This window comes from Halichoerus grypus, chromosome 1 (assembly GCF_964656455.1).
Source record: "Halichoerus grypus chromosome 1, mHalGry1.hap1.1, whole genome shotgun sequence".
Taxonomy (NCBI): domain Eukaryota; kingdom Metazoa; phylum Chordata; class Mammalia; order Carnivora; family Phocidae; genus Halichoerus; species Halichoerus grypus.
The window spans coordinates 186,516,643-186,529,818 of NC_135712.1; the positions used below are offsets into that span (position 1 = coordinate 186,516,643).

Below are 13,176 nucleotides of genomic sequence, written 5' to 3' on the forward strand. Positions count from 1 at the left end.
CTCTAAAGTGGTCACTGCCCACTGTATCTTATAGATTAGGGAAACCAAGGCCCAGGGATAACACAGGAGTTGTGGCCAAGCTGGGTGCAAACCTAAGGCTTCTTACCCCATGACCTGCTCTCTGTCTGCTTTCCACAGTTACTCCAAAAAAATGCTCCCACCTCACATGGTACATTTTTTGACAAAGGCCACGGCCTGCTGGGACTTAAAGTGCTGATGAGCTAAGCGTGTCTTGTAGGCTCAAGGCATCTTCAACACTGGAACATCCTGGGTTCAGCCTTCCAAGCTCATCCCATGGATGAGCTGCTAATGCAGCCAGGCTTCTCCTGCTTTCTTACCTTCCCCAAACCCTGAGATGAGGTCTGTTCTCTCTGGGGACTGGGTGGCAAGGAGTCCCAGCCCTAATTCCCTTTTCTCTCTGTGAGCCAAGGACAAACAGCCTAGTCTTACCATTTGTCACTGCCTGTGGAAGGTAGGGAGAGGAGCCAACCTCTCAATTTAAAAGATAGGAAGGTCCTGGGGAAACCAAGATGTGTTGGTCACCCTAAGAGAAGGAGAGAAAATATTTTTTAAAATCCTGAATTGGACCTGCTGTTCTTTTTAAAATACCCATGGATTCTATTAATTGTTAAATCTTCACTGGTATTAAAGTAAATATGTGTGGATTTTCATCAACTATATCTTTGTCAAAACCCAGTTCTACTTCTTACTAGCTATTAGGAGAGGTCATTGGAAAGATGTGCTGCTGATGGACCACTGAACTGTTCCCAGGTGATCAGAGGCTTCTCGTCTCCTCCCCTGTCCTTGGAATGGGGGTTTCACTTTCCTTTCCCACTCCCAAAGGCTGCTTCAAGGACATAACCTTGAGATAGTGATGTGGTGTTGAAAACACCTGCACAGTATATGTGACCGAATCCAGTTAAGGTTGCTTTATAAACTTAAAAGATTTGTTGAGTGACAAAAAGCCACCAACCAACCTGGAGGGGTCTGCCTCTTTCTTAGGTCTCTCCCTGCCTTCTGAGTACAGGGGTTGGTTTCAGATTACATCTGGGACGCTGCTGAGAGGGTTGCAAACCAACACTAGCTGTATAACTTTGGACAAATTGTTTGCCTGAATCATGCTGGATTTTCTAGTTGCAAATGATAATATTACCAAGAATCTCTCTCTCTCTCTCAATCTCTCTCTCTGTGTCTTGGTGCCATTTCTCCTCTGTGCTGACTTCATTCTCAAACAAACTCTTCCCATTTGATGGAAGGAGTCTTGCAAACCCTGCAGAAAGAAAACTGCTCCCCATAATTCCAACAAAATTTGGATATTGACTAGCATTGAACCCATTGGATTTCTAGCCCAGAACAAATCACTGGTTCGCCTGGGTCACATGACCATCTCTGGAACTGAAGGAAGTGGCTTTAAATCTCTAGTTCCACTCTGACTAGGAGAGATGAATGGGGGTTCCGAAGGTAAAGTTAGAAGAATGAGAAATGGATTCCAGACAGCAAAAACTACAGATGTTCTCCATCATTGCCTTATTATTATAGTAGTATCTGAATTTGGTTTTTTAGAAGCCAAGCCTGGCCAAGGAATAAAGGGCTATCAAACTGCCATCTAATGTGACACCTGAAAAACTTCCCCTGCAGTAAAATTTTGGCACCCTGGTTCATTCTGCTGGCTTGAATTTCCGGGAGGAAATAACACTGCCCCCATTAATAGGGAATTTTTAAGCCACCCAAAGAACAGGACTGTGATAGTTTTAACATCTGTCCATAAATGCTTTGATACTTATCCTTCCAAGATCTGGAGCTGATTCCACACCCCTTGAATAGGGACTGGGCTTAATGGATCATTGAAAATGAATAGAATATGGCAGGAGTGGCTATATATGACTTCTGAGGTAGGTCATAAAAGGCACTGTAGCTTCCTCCTCCCTCTCCCTCTTGAAATGTTCATTTCGAGGGAAGTCACCTGCCATGTTGTGAGGACACTCAAGTAGGCCCATGGAAAGGACCATGTGGTGAAGAATCAAGCCTTCCTGGAAAACTTCCAAACTCATTCTATGAGGCCAGCATTATGTTGATCCCCAAACCAAACAAAGACCGTACTAAAAGGGAGAATTACAGACCAATATCCCTGATGAACATGGATGTAAAAATTCTCATCAAGATACTAGCTAATAGGATCCAACAGTACATTAAAAAGATTATTCACCATGACCAAGTGGGATTTATTCTTGAGTTGCAGGAGTGGTTCAACATCCATAAGTCAATGTGATACACAACATTAACAAAAGAAAGAATAAGAACCATATGACCCTCTTAATAGATGCAGAATAGCACTTGACAAAATACAGCATCCTTTCTTGATAAAAACCCTCCACCATGTGGGGATAGAGGGAACATACCTCAACATCATAAAAGCCATATATGAAAGACCCATAGCAAATATCATCCTCAATTGGGAAAAACTGAGGAACACGACAGAGATGTCCACTGTCACTACTGTTGTTCAACATAATACTGGAAGTCCTAGCCTCAGCAATCGGACAACAAAAAGAAATAAAAGTCATCCAAATTGGCAGAGAAGACGCCAAACTTTCACTCTTCGCAGATGACATGATATTCTATGTAGAAAACCTGAAAGTCTCCACCAAAAAATTTCTAGAACTGATGCAAAGTCACAGGATATAATATCAATGTGCAGAAGTCAGTTGCATTTCTATACACTAATAATGAAGCAGCAGAAAGAGAAATTAAGGAATTGATCCCATTTACAATTATACCAAAAACCATAAGATACCTAGGAATAAACCTAACCAAAGACATAAAAGATCTGTACTCTGAAAACTAAAGAACACTTATGAAGAAATTGAGGAAGACACAAAGAAATGGAAAAACATTCCATGCTCATGGATTGGAAGAACAAACGTTGTTAAAATGTCTATGCTACTCAAAGCAATCCACACATTCAATGCAATCTCTATCAAAATATCATCAGCATTTATCACAGAGCTGGAACAAACAATCCTAAAATTTATATGGAACCAGAAAAGTTCCTGAACAGCCAAAGTAATGTTGAAAAAGAAAAGGAGAGCTGGCGGCATCACAATTCCGGACTTCCAACTCTATTACAAAGCTGTCATCATCAAGACAGTATGGTATTGGCACAAAAACAGACACATAGATCAATGGAACAGATTACAGAACTCAGAAATGGGCCCTCAACTCTATGGTCAACTAATTTTCGACAAAGCAGGAAAGAATATCCAATGGGAAAACAGCCTCTTCAACAAATGGTGTTGGAAAAATTGGACAGCCACATGCAGAAGAATGAAACTGGACCACTTTCTTACACCAAACACAAAAATAAACTCAAAATGGATGGAAGACCTAAATGTGAGACAGGAATCCATCAAAATTCTAGATGAGAACACAGGCAGAAACCTCTTTCACCTTGGCCGCAGCAACTTCTTGCTAGACACGTCTCCAAAGGCAAAGAAAACAAAAGCAAAAATGAACTACTGGGACTTCATCAGGATAAAAAGCTTTTGCACAGCAAAGGAAGCAGTCAACAAAACTAAAAGGCAACCTACGGAATGAAAGAAGATATTCGCAAATGACATGTCAGGTAAGGGCTAAATCCAAAATCTATAAAGAACTTATCAAACTCAACACCCAAAAACCAAAAAATCCAGGCAAGAAATGGGCAGAAGATATAAACAGACATTTCTCCAAAGAAGACATACAAATGGCCGACAGACATATGAAAAAATGCTCCACATCACTCAGCATCAGGGATACCCAAATCAAAACCACAATAAAATACCACCCACACGGGTCAGAATGGCTAAAATTAACAACTCAGGAAACAACAGATGTTGGTGAGGATGTGGAGAAAGGGGAACCCTCTTACACTGTTGGTAGGAATGCAAGCTGGTGCAGCCACTCTAGAAAAGAGTATGGAGGTTCCTCAAAAAGTTAAAAATAGAGCTACCCTATGACCCAGCAATTGCACTACTAGGTATTTATCTGAAGGATACAAACATAGTGATTTGAAGGGGCACATATTCCCCAATGTTTATAGCAGCAATGTCCACAATAGCCAAAATATGGAAAGAGCCCAAATGTCCATCAACAGGTGAATGGAAAAAGAAGATGTGGGATATATATGTATATATATATATATATATATATCCATATCCACAATATATATGGAATATTACTCACCCATCAAAAAGAATTAAATCTTGCCATTTGCAATGATGTGGATGGAACTAGAAGGTATTATGCTAAGTGAAATAAGTCAGTCAGGGAAAGACAAATACCATATGACTTCACTCAGGGAATTTAAGAAACAAAACAGATGAACATAGAGGAAGGGAAGGAAAAATAAAATAAGATAAAAACAGGGAGGCAAACCATAAGAGATGCTTAACTCTAGGCAGCAAACTGAGGGTTGCTGGAGGGGAGGTAGGTGGGGGGATGGGGTAATTGGGTGATGGGCATTAAGGAGGACCCTTGATGTAATGGGCAATGGGTGTTATATGCAACTGATGAATCACTAGATTCTACTCCTGAAACTAATAATACACTATATGTTAACTAAATTGAATTTAAATAAAGAATTAAAAAAAAAAAAAAAGAATAGAGGCTTCCTTTCAACAGCCAGGGAGAAATGAAGGTGCCTAGTCAATAGCCAAAAGAGTGCACCATCTTACTGGGTATTATACGCAAACAATGAACCATGGAACACTTCGTCAAAAACTAATGATGGTGACTAACATAACATAATAAAATAATAAAAAAAGAGTGCACCATCTTGGAAGTGGATTCTCTAGTTCCACTCAAGCCTTCACGAACGCAGTCCTAGTTGACATCCTGACCGCAACCTTATGAGAGACTCAGAGCCAGAACCACTTAACTAAGCCTCCCCCTGACTTTCAGAAACTGTGGGAAATTACCAATGTTTGTTACTGTAAGCCACTAAATGTTAACATAATTTGTTATGCAGTAATGGATACCAATATAAGACTAGAGAGAATTAGTCTAATAGTATGGAATAAGTATTAGAAGTATCAGGAAACCTGAGTCTGTGTTCTGGATCTAAATTAAGCAGTAATATCTTTGTACTAATAAATCATTTTCTCTGATTCTGAGTTTCTCCAGATGTTAACTGGGAAAACAGTACATCCCTGCATAATTTACAAGGTACTAGATATAATCCATACATATATGATGTAGGCATAGCTTATAGGTAGTAAAGGAAGTAAAACTGACTGCAATTACTTGATTAATTGCATATAATCCTATCACAATTAACACGGGAAAATACTTTTAAATTATTAATTCTATAAAGAATTGGGAATCTTAGAATTGGAAAGGATTTCAATGTTTAGTTCATTTCCTTGCATTGCTGGCATTTAAGATTTGTCTTTCAGCCACAAGGTCCGAGAAAGTTAAATGAATAGCTCAAGGTCACATAGAAGTAAAATCGATCCTAAAAGGTAGCCTTTCTCACCTCAGTTTCTTTATCTATAAGATGGGCATAATAATACACAACGCTAAAAGTTGTGACTGTAACCCTATTGAAGCCATGACCCACACAGCCCAGATTAAGAGCAGCATCGTGGTCCAAAAACACACTCCTCTGAAAACTGAAAAATAATTTCAAAACAACAAGGCATTTACTTGTGTTTTAAACCGCTATAGAAATATGTGGGGGGAGAAGACATCCTCATCCTTTATAGTCTTCAGCTGCCCTCCAGTCACCTAGTACAAGCATGCAACACCCAAAATCCTCTCATCCCTCTTTCTTCCCAACAGCTTCTTCCTCCTACATATTTATGGGATTCTTTTCAGGAGAGGAAACTGAGTGGGCAGGTCCAGAATCCTTTTTGGTGAGCACGGGGCAAGTCACATGTCAATCCTTTTTACCCACCATTGCTGTTACAGGTTGGATTCTCCTTGAAGTAGACTCTGAGGCAGAGTTTAACACGTAAGATCTTTTTAAGAATAGGGGCTGGGACAAACCCCTAAAGAAGGGCAGGGAAGGAAGCAGGATTGGGCAGAGGGAAAAGTCAAGCTGCCATGCCCGTCCAGGGACAGCTTTAGCTGACTCAAAGGGAGATCTGGAGTAAAAAATGGCCCATCAGAGCTGTCCTGATGGTCCAGCCTTTATAGATTCACCTTGATCAGTCATGGTTGTGAGTCACCGGGGGAAGGCAGCTCTCTGCAGCTGGAGCAAGGCACAAAGGGCTGATCAGAGAAGGCTGCCTGCCAGCCGCACTTCCAGTAGCTGCAGCCACAGCTGGAAGGGGGATCTGGGTGGCTCATCACTGTGTTTGCCACGCATGATATATGTGCCTGGCTCCTCACAATTAATAAATGATAACCCTTAGCTGGCTCTGGCTCTAGGGCTCTTTCTATAGCATTCCTGTGATCTCTCTTCTATAATCATGACAGAGTTTACTATCTGCATCCTCAAACTGCAGAGAACCCAGACTGAAACCAGTGGACACAGAGTGAACCTCAGGGAACCCAGACAACAGAGGAGACTCTGCCCTTTTAATGTACCATTGTTTACTGGGCAGAGAGTCTTGTCCTTAATAGGCCATTTCCAGGAGCTCTAGATCATGCAGAGATTTTGCTGGAATACCTGGGATCTGGTCCAGGGCAGGAAGCACTAGAGGAAGGATGTGCTGCCAGGCACTCTGCTTCCCTATTCAGCTTTTCTTTGCTGTTCACAGTTAGCACAGAGCTCTCTACTGGCTGCATTGGACAATGCCCATGATGGTGCAGTACTCTATATTCTGGTCCAATAAAGTGGGTGAGTGTTTATGCTGGAGGTAGGGATCTCCATAGGCAAAGTCTTAGCTGGCTCCTCAAAAGCAGGCAAGGGTGAGCTTGCTAATCATCAGTTATAACACTGTACAGGAGAAATCAGGTCAAATGAATATCACAGGCAGCCTTGAAGGAAAAGAGAAATGACCAGAGCTGAGCCTCAGGGAGACACAAAGGGAAAAAGGACAGCTGATTTCCCTTCCCTGGGAATGAAGGGCTTATTGGCTGATTGGATGTAGGAGCTCATTACTTCTTTTTCTTTGCCTCTCTCAGGCATTGCCAGGAATTTATGGACAGAAATAAAGAAATCACCATTTTGCAACAGCTGAGGGACAGCCTTGGGCAGACCACCATAGCAGGAGCTTTCATTTATTCATTCATTTAACAAATATTCATTGCAGTGCCAGGTGCTGTTATAAGGCCTGGAGTATAGCAGTAAACAAACAAGAGCCCATATACTTAGCAACCAGACTATAATATTATAGGTCACCAATCTAGCAACTGGAATTTGAACCCCACATTAAGAGCATTGACCTCAAGTCTATAATCTTTACCACCACACCATCTACACCCCTCTACTCCCACCATACATCTCTTCCCCTCTTGCCATTTTATTTATTTTTTGTTGTTAACAACATCTAAAGCCCCGAGGTTTGTTGCATGTAAAATTTGCTATAGACAGACAACCTTGGAATTTCTAAAAAATTTAAATGGCCACATTGGATATTTGTCACAATAATGGGATTATAGACCTTCAACACTGGAAGAGACCTGACACATCATGTGACCAGTCCACTCTTCCTCCTTCCACCCTGTCTCACACTTCATTTCTTTAGCCAGTGTTCTTCCTGAGAATCACCCAGCTTCTTCTGACACATTCTTGTTCATCAGAAGCCTGGTCCATTTCTGGACAGATCTGTGTGATAGAATTGTATTATGTACAGCCAGCTAAAACCAATTTGCTTTATCATGGCCTACTTCATGGTCTGGTTCCACTCTCTCCGATAAGGGTCCCCCTTGCTACGTAAGCTACAGAATTCCATTCGGCTCCTTGAAAGTACCAAGTTCTTTCCACTTTTTCAGTTGCCTCTGCTTGGAATGCTGGTTCCCGGTGTTCATCTGGCTATGATGAAGTCCTCCTTCAGGTGTTCATTTAAATGGCCTTTCCTTAGGAAAACTTTTAATGAATCCTACAATTAGATCAAAATACTGATTTTCAAGAGTCTCTCAGAGTTTGTTGGATGAATGAGGGGATGGAATGGCTAGTGATTTCTACTTATGACTTTTGATTCTATCTTTTAGGCTTTACCAAACAGGCTTGGTTCTGCTGCTTCAAGGGATCCCTTTCACTGTTTGCAGAATGAGTTGACACCCTGTCTGGCTCTTTTGTAGTTTCCACGGCCTCAGTTCCTTCTGTGTTCCATTGCAAATCAAAGCACGGGCACGGCCTCTGTATTCTCCAGAAGGCACCTCTCATGGTTATATTAGATTCAAGCTGATTCTGAATGGAATGGAATTTAATGCATGGGAGGAAAAGAATCCTTGACAGAAGCCAGCTGTGAATGAAAGGAGCAATGAATGGAAACAGTGACGGGAAATCAGTAGTGATACTGCCAGAAGCATCTAAGTATAGAAGAGATTCACACTTCTGTTATTTGTACCACTCTTGCAAATACCTGCAGACATTTTACCAATCAGTCCTTTCCCCAAGAGGTCCAGAGTTCCCCCTGATATGGGGATGCATCTATCTATAAGACTAACTTATTCTAGATAATAATGGTTATAACCATTTCCCACTTCTTTACTTCTAGTTTTTGTAAAGGTGTTGAAATTGTTACACCCAGGTATTCCTCCTAGCCCTACCCTTCTTAGAGCTAGAACCTTGCTTGAAAGAATCATGGACCTCTTTTTTTTTTTTTTTTAAGATTTTTTATTTATTTATCTGAGAGAGAGAATGGGAGACAGAGAGCATGAGAGGGGGAGGATCAGAGGGAGAAGCAGACTCCCCGCTGAGCAGGGAGCCGATGTGGGACTCGATCCTGGGACTCCAGGATCATGACCTGAGCCGAAGACAGTTGCTTAACCAACTGAGCCACCCAGGCGCCCCAAATCATGGACCTCTTTGAGAGTCAATTTCCTCATCTGTTAAAAAAAGGATGATAGCACCTGTGTTAGTTGTCCCTAAAAGATCAAATGATATAAAGCAAAAGTGCTTTACAAGCTGCAAAACACTATACTGATATAAGGCATGCTTAGAGAGGTGACTTATTTTACTTAGGGAATAAGATGGAACATGTTTTAAATGAACCACAAATATACCTTTGGGAAGGGTTTAATGTAAATGCTAAGCAGGTCACGTTTCACAAGTGGGATACTGAGGGGTGTCTCTAGGGATGTTGAGGTTCGTCTACTTATGAAACAGGAATTTGTGGTTTGGTTTCAGAAGGCAGCCAGCGTGTGGTAAGATCAGCAAGAAAAATCTTCAGAGGGTGAGTTCTAGTTTATAAAGACAGACACCTCACACCCAGAAGTGTGGCTTTTCCTAATGGATACAGAACTGGATTGGGCAGAGGAATCCTAGCTTGTGCTGTTTCCATGTTGACATAAAAAACTCTCCTTCCTATGCCTCAAGGGAAAAAAAGGATGCAAAATGATCTTTAGGCAATATACTTAGTAGTTCAACACAAGCTTTTGAAATCAGGTAGACAAGTTTCCAATCCCATCTTGGATGGGTCCTCAGTTGTTCAAGGCTGATTTTCCTTACCTCCATCTCTCTATCTGTATCTATCTATCTTCATACAGTGCCTTGCATATAATAGGAGCTCAGTAAATTATAGTGTTTCTTTTTGTTGGCCACACAGAGCTGAGAAAATATCACAAGCAATTACAAATACTGAAATGTAAAATGTTATTTACTACAACTATCTAACTCAAGTTATATTGTAAAAGAATCAAGATTAAAAAAAATGAGTTTAAAACATAATAATGGGAAGAATTTTTAATTTGTAATATGAACTCATAGATGTTATTTATTAAAGTTGCCCTCAAATACACTCTGGAATTGATGTCTTATTATGTTTTAAACCTAGCTGCTGTTCTCCAAGCTACTGAGATAGTCTATAGGAAAAAGATATTGGAAGAATTTAATGAGCTCCCACTCCCTCTGGGCCATCTACCCAACACCAAATCTCAAGATTCAATCTGCTCACTGATTCCTCTACTTCCCCTCTTTCCCCTTTATCCATTCCCACAAACCAAAGTAATCCCCTTAAAAGTGATATATCATGTTACCTCTACGCCCACTGACACTGCTGTATTGCTTAAAATCCTGCCATGACTTTTTTCTTGCATTTAAAATACAATTAATTTAAACTTCCTGCCATAGCCCATGAGGTGTGTATGACTTTCTTACCTCTCCAAAATCACTCTTTGCCAGGCTTCCCATTGGTCAGTGTACACTAGTCACACCAGATTTAGAACAACACTTGGAACAAACGAAGATTTCCTTTCTATCAGGAACACTTCCCTTCACCCTCCCTGTCCCTATTCTCATCCCCAGAGTTCAAATTTCTATTTAAATGTCCCCTACTTCAGTGAAGCTTTCTCTAACAAGCCTATCTAAAATATCTCCCCATCTGAGTTACTCTTTGTTAAAGCCCTTTGTATCCTTCTTAACACTTTCGTTATAAGCTGTAATCATTTTATTTATTTCTACATTCATTGGCTTTTGGTCCATCTTCCCCACTAAGTTATAAGCTTCATGAGAACAGGAACCAGATTTTGTATCCTGAACACCCAGCATCACGTAGCATTTGACATATAGAAAAGCACTTAGGGAAAATCGTTGTTTGACTAACTGAATGAATAAATCCAAGTTTCACCTGTTTTCGTAAATGGCAGGTCCCTGAAGACAACAGGCTGACAGATTGATCACCACCTTGGTGGTGTTTAGTCCCTCAATGTTTATTCACTCGAGAGAAAACACTTGCACATCACAGCTAAGCTTTCTCAGTGAATTTTTGGAAAAAAAAAAAAAGAAGGAAGAAGGTTGTGCATGTAGCCCATGAATTATTACTGGAAATTCTTGAAGTTAAGCATGGTGCTGTGTGATCAATTCCCTCCTTCCTGAACTGACAATCCAGACGAAGGGGGGATGTGAGGTCTCTGGAGATGAGAGGTGTAGTGGCCATGGAGGTGTGTCCCTCTGACCGCTGCAGGATTCATAGTGGGCTGATGGCATCTTAGATCTGCTGTGACATCAGTGCTGAGGTCTGGCTATTCCAGCTAGTAACTGAGCCCAAGAGAGGTGCCAAAGCTGTACTGTTTCTGCTCATTCCACACGTCTAAAGAGTAATCTTGTTCAGGGACGGCCCTTTGGCCAAGACTTTCTATAACTTTCTACGTTCTGAGGCTTTTCCTACCCAATCCTGATTCCCCCGCCTTCTCTCCCAGATCCAGTTCTTCCTTCTTTCCCTTCACAAGGGGAGACCCACCCTGAGGTCCGAAGGCTCGGCCACCCACTTCCACCCACTTCCATTCCCTTCCCCTTCATCCTTCTCTCAGTGAACATTTTGCACATCAATTGTCTGCTTCTTAGAGGACTGCACTGACACAAGGGGCCTTCATTGAGAAAAATAAAGAAAAATCATGAATATGGATTTAAATATGCATCCTTGTAAGCAGTCTGTGAGGAAATGAAGACCTCTAACACTTTTTTTTTTTAGATTTTATTTATTTATTTATTTATTTATTTATTTATTTATTTATTTGTCAGAGAGAGAGAGAGAGCACAAGCAGGGGGTGGGGGGCGGCAGGCAGAAGCAGGCTCCCCGCCAAGCAAGGACCCCGATGCAGGGCTCCATCCCAGGACCCTGGGATCATGACCTGAGCCAAAGGCAGACGCCTAACCGACTGAGCCACCCAGGTGTCCCGAAGACCTCCAAGGCTTAAGCGTCATTAGAACCACAGCAAATCCACCTCTGACAGAGGTTGCCTCCACAACGGTTCCTGGCCTTGGCTGCACATTGGAATTGTCTGGGCAGCTTTAAAAAATACTGATACTGTTTTCCACCTGATTCCGGAGTGTGGCTTTGGCATCAGGGTTTTTAAGAGCTCTCACGGTGGGGGTGCCTGCGTGGCTCGGTCGGTTAAGTGACTGCCTTCAGCTCGGGTCATGATCCCAGAGTCCTGGGCTCCCTGCTCAAGAGGAAGTCTGCTTCTTCCTCTCCCTCTGCCCCATCTTACCCCTCCTTGTGCTGTCTCTCACTATCTCTCTCTCTCTCTCAAATAAATAAAAGTAAAATATTTATTTTATTTATAGATTTATTTATTTTAAAGATTTTATTCATTTATTTGACACAGAGAGATAAAGCACAAGCAGGCAGAGTGGCAGGCAGAGGGAGAGGGGGAAGCAGGCTCCCCGCTGAGCAGAGATTCCCCACCTCGATCCTAGGACCCTGGGATCATGACCTGAGCCGAAGGCAGACGCTTAACCGACTGAGCCACCGGCACCCCAAAAACAAAATCTTTAAAAAAAAATTTTTTTAATTAAAAAAAGAAAGCAGCTCTCAGGGTAATCCTCACATTAGCCAGTGTCGAAAACTATAGTGTTCAGGCAACTGACCATAAGAATTTCTTGTTCCTTGCCTTACTTGCTTTGAAGATACAGCAAAATTCTGATGCAGTGTTTATGCCCCTAACTGGTTTTGTGATGCTAAGCAAGACCCATGCTATCTCTAAGGTTTTCTATCCAGATCTGGAAAATAAGAGTTTCATTACCTATTTCAAAGATCAAATAGAAAAATGAATATTAAAACACTTTGGGGGCGCCTGGGTGGCTCAGTTGGTTAAGCAACTGCCTTCGGCTCAGGTCATGATCCCGGAGTCCTGGGATCGAGTCCCACATCGGGCTCCCGGCTCAGCAGGGAGCCTGCTTCTCCCTCTGACCCTATCCCCTCTCATGCTGTTTCTCTCTCTCTGTCAAATAAATAAATAAACAAAATCTTTAAAAAAAAAAAAAAAACACTTTGAAATTACTTTTGGGTTATTAGTGGTGGTTATGTAATGTGGGCCTTACCAGACGCAAGAGTCTTTATACGCATGGTGTGGGAATAAGGGTCTTGGGTAGAGACATAAAACATCCTTATCACTTAACTCATTGAGAAGATAAGCTCTTAAGAGCAGGGACCATCTTGTCTGTGTGTTTGGTATATTAGTCAGTAAAGGGTAAGGACAACACATTACAGGAAGGCAGTTAGTTTTTGCCAAAACAAGCTAGTAGTGTTTCTCAATTTCTCTTGGGTATATCACTTCCATCAGATTCTCTTGAAGATGCTGGTTAAA

At 41.6% G+C, this 13,176-nt stretch overlaps 1 long non-coding RNA gene across 1 annotated transcript in view; it reads left to right on the plus strand.

Annotated features, from left to right (window-relative positions):
- LOC118552496 (uncharacterized) overlaps positions 1-13,176 on the plus strand; it is a 141,001-nt gene that overhangs the window by 85,006 nt on the left and 42,819 nt on the right. The window lies entirely within an intron of this gene.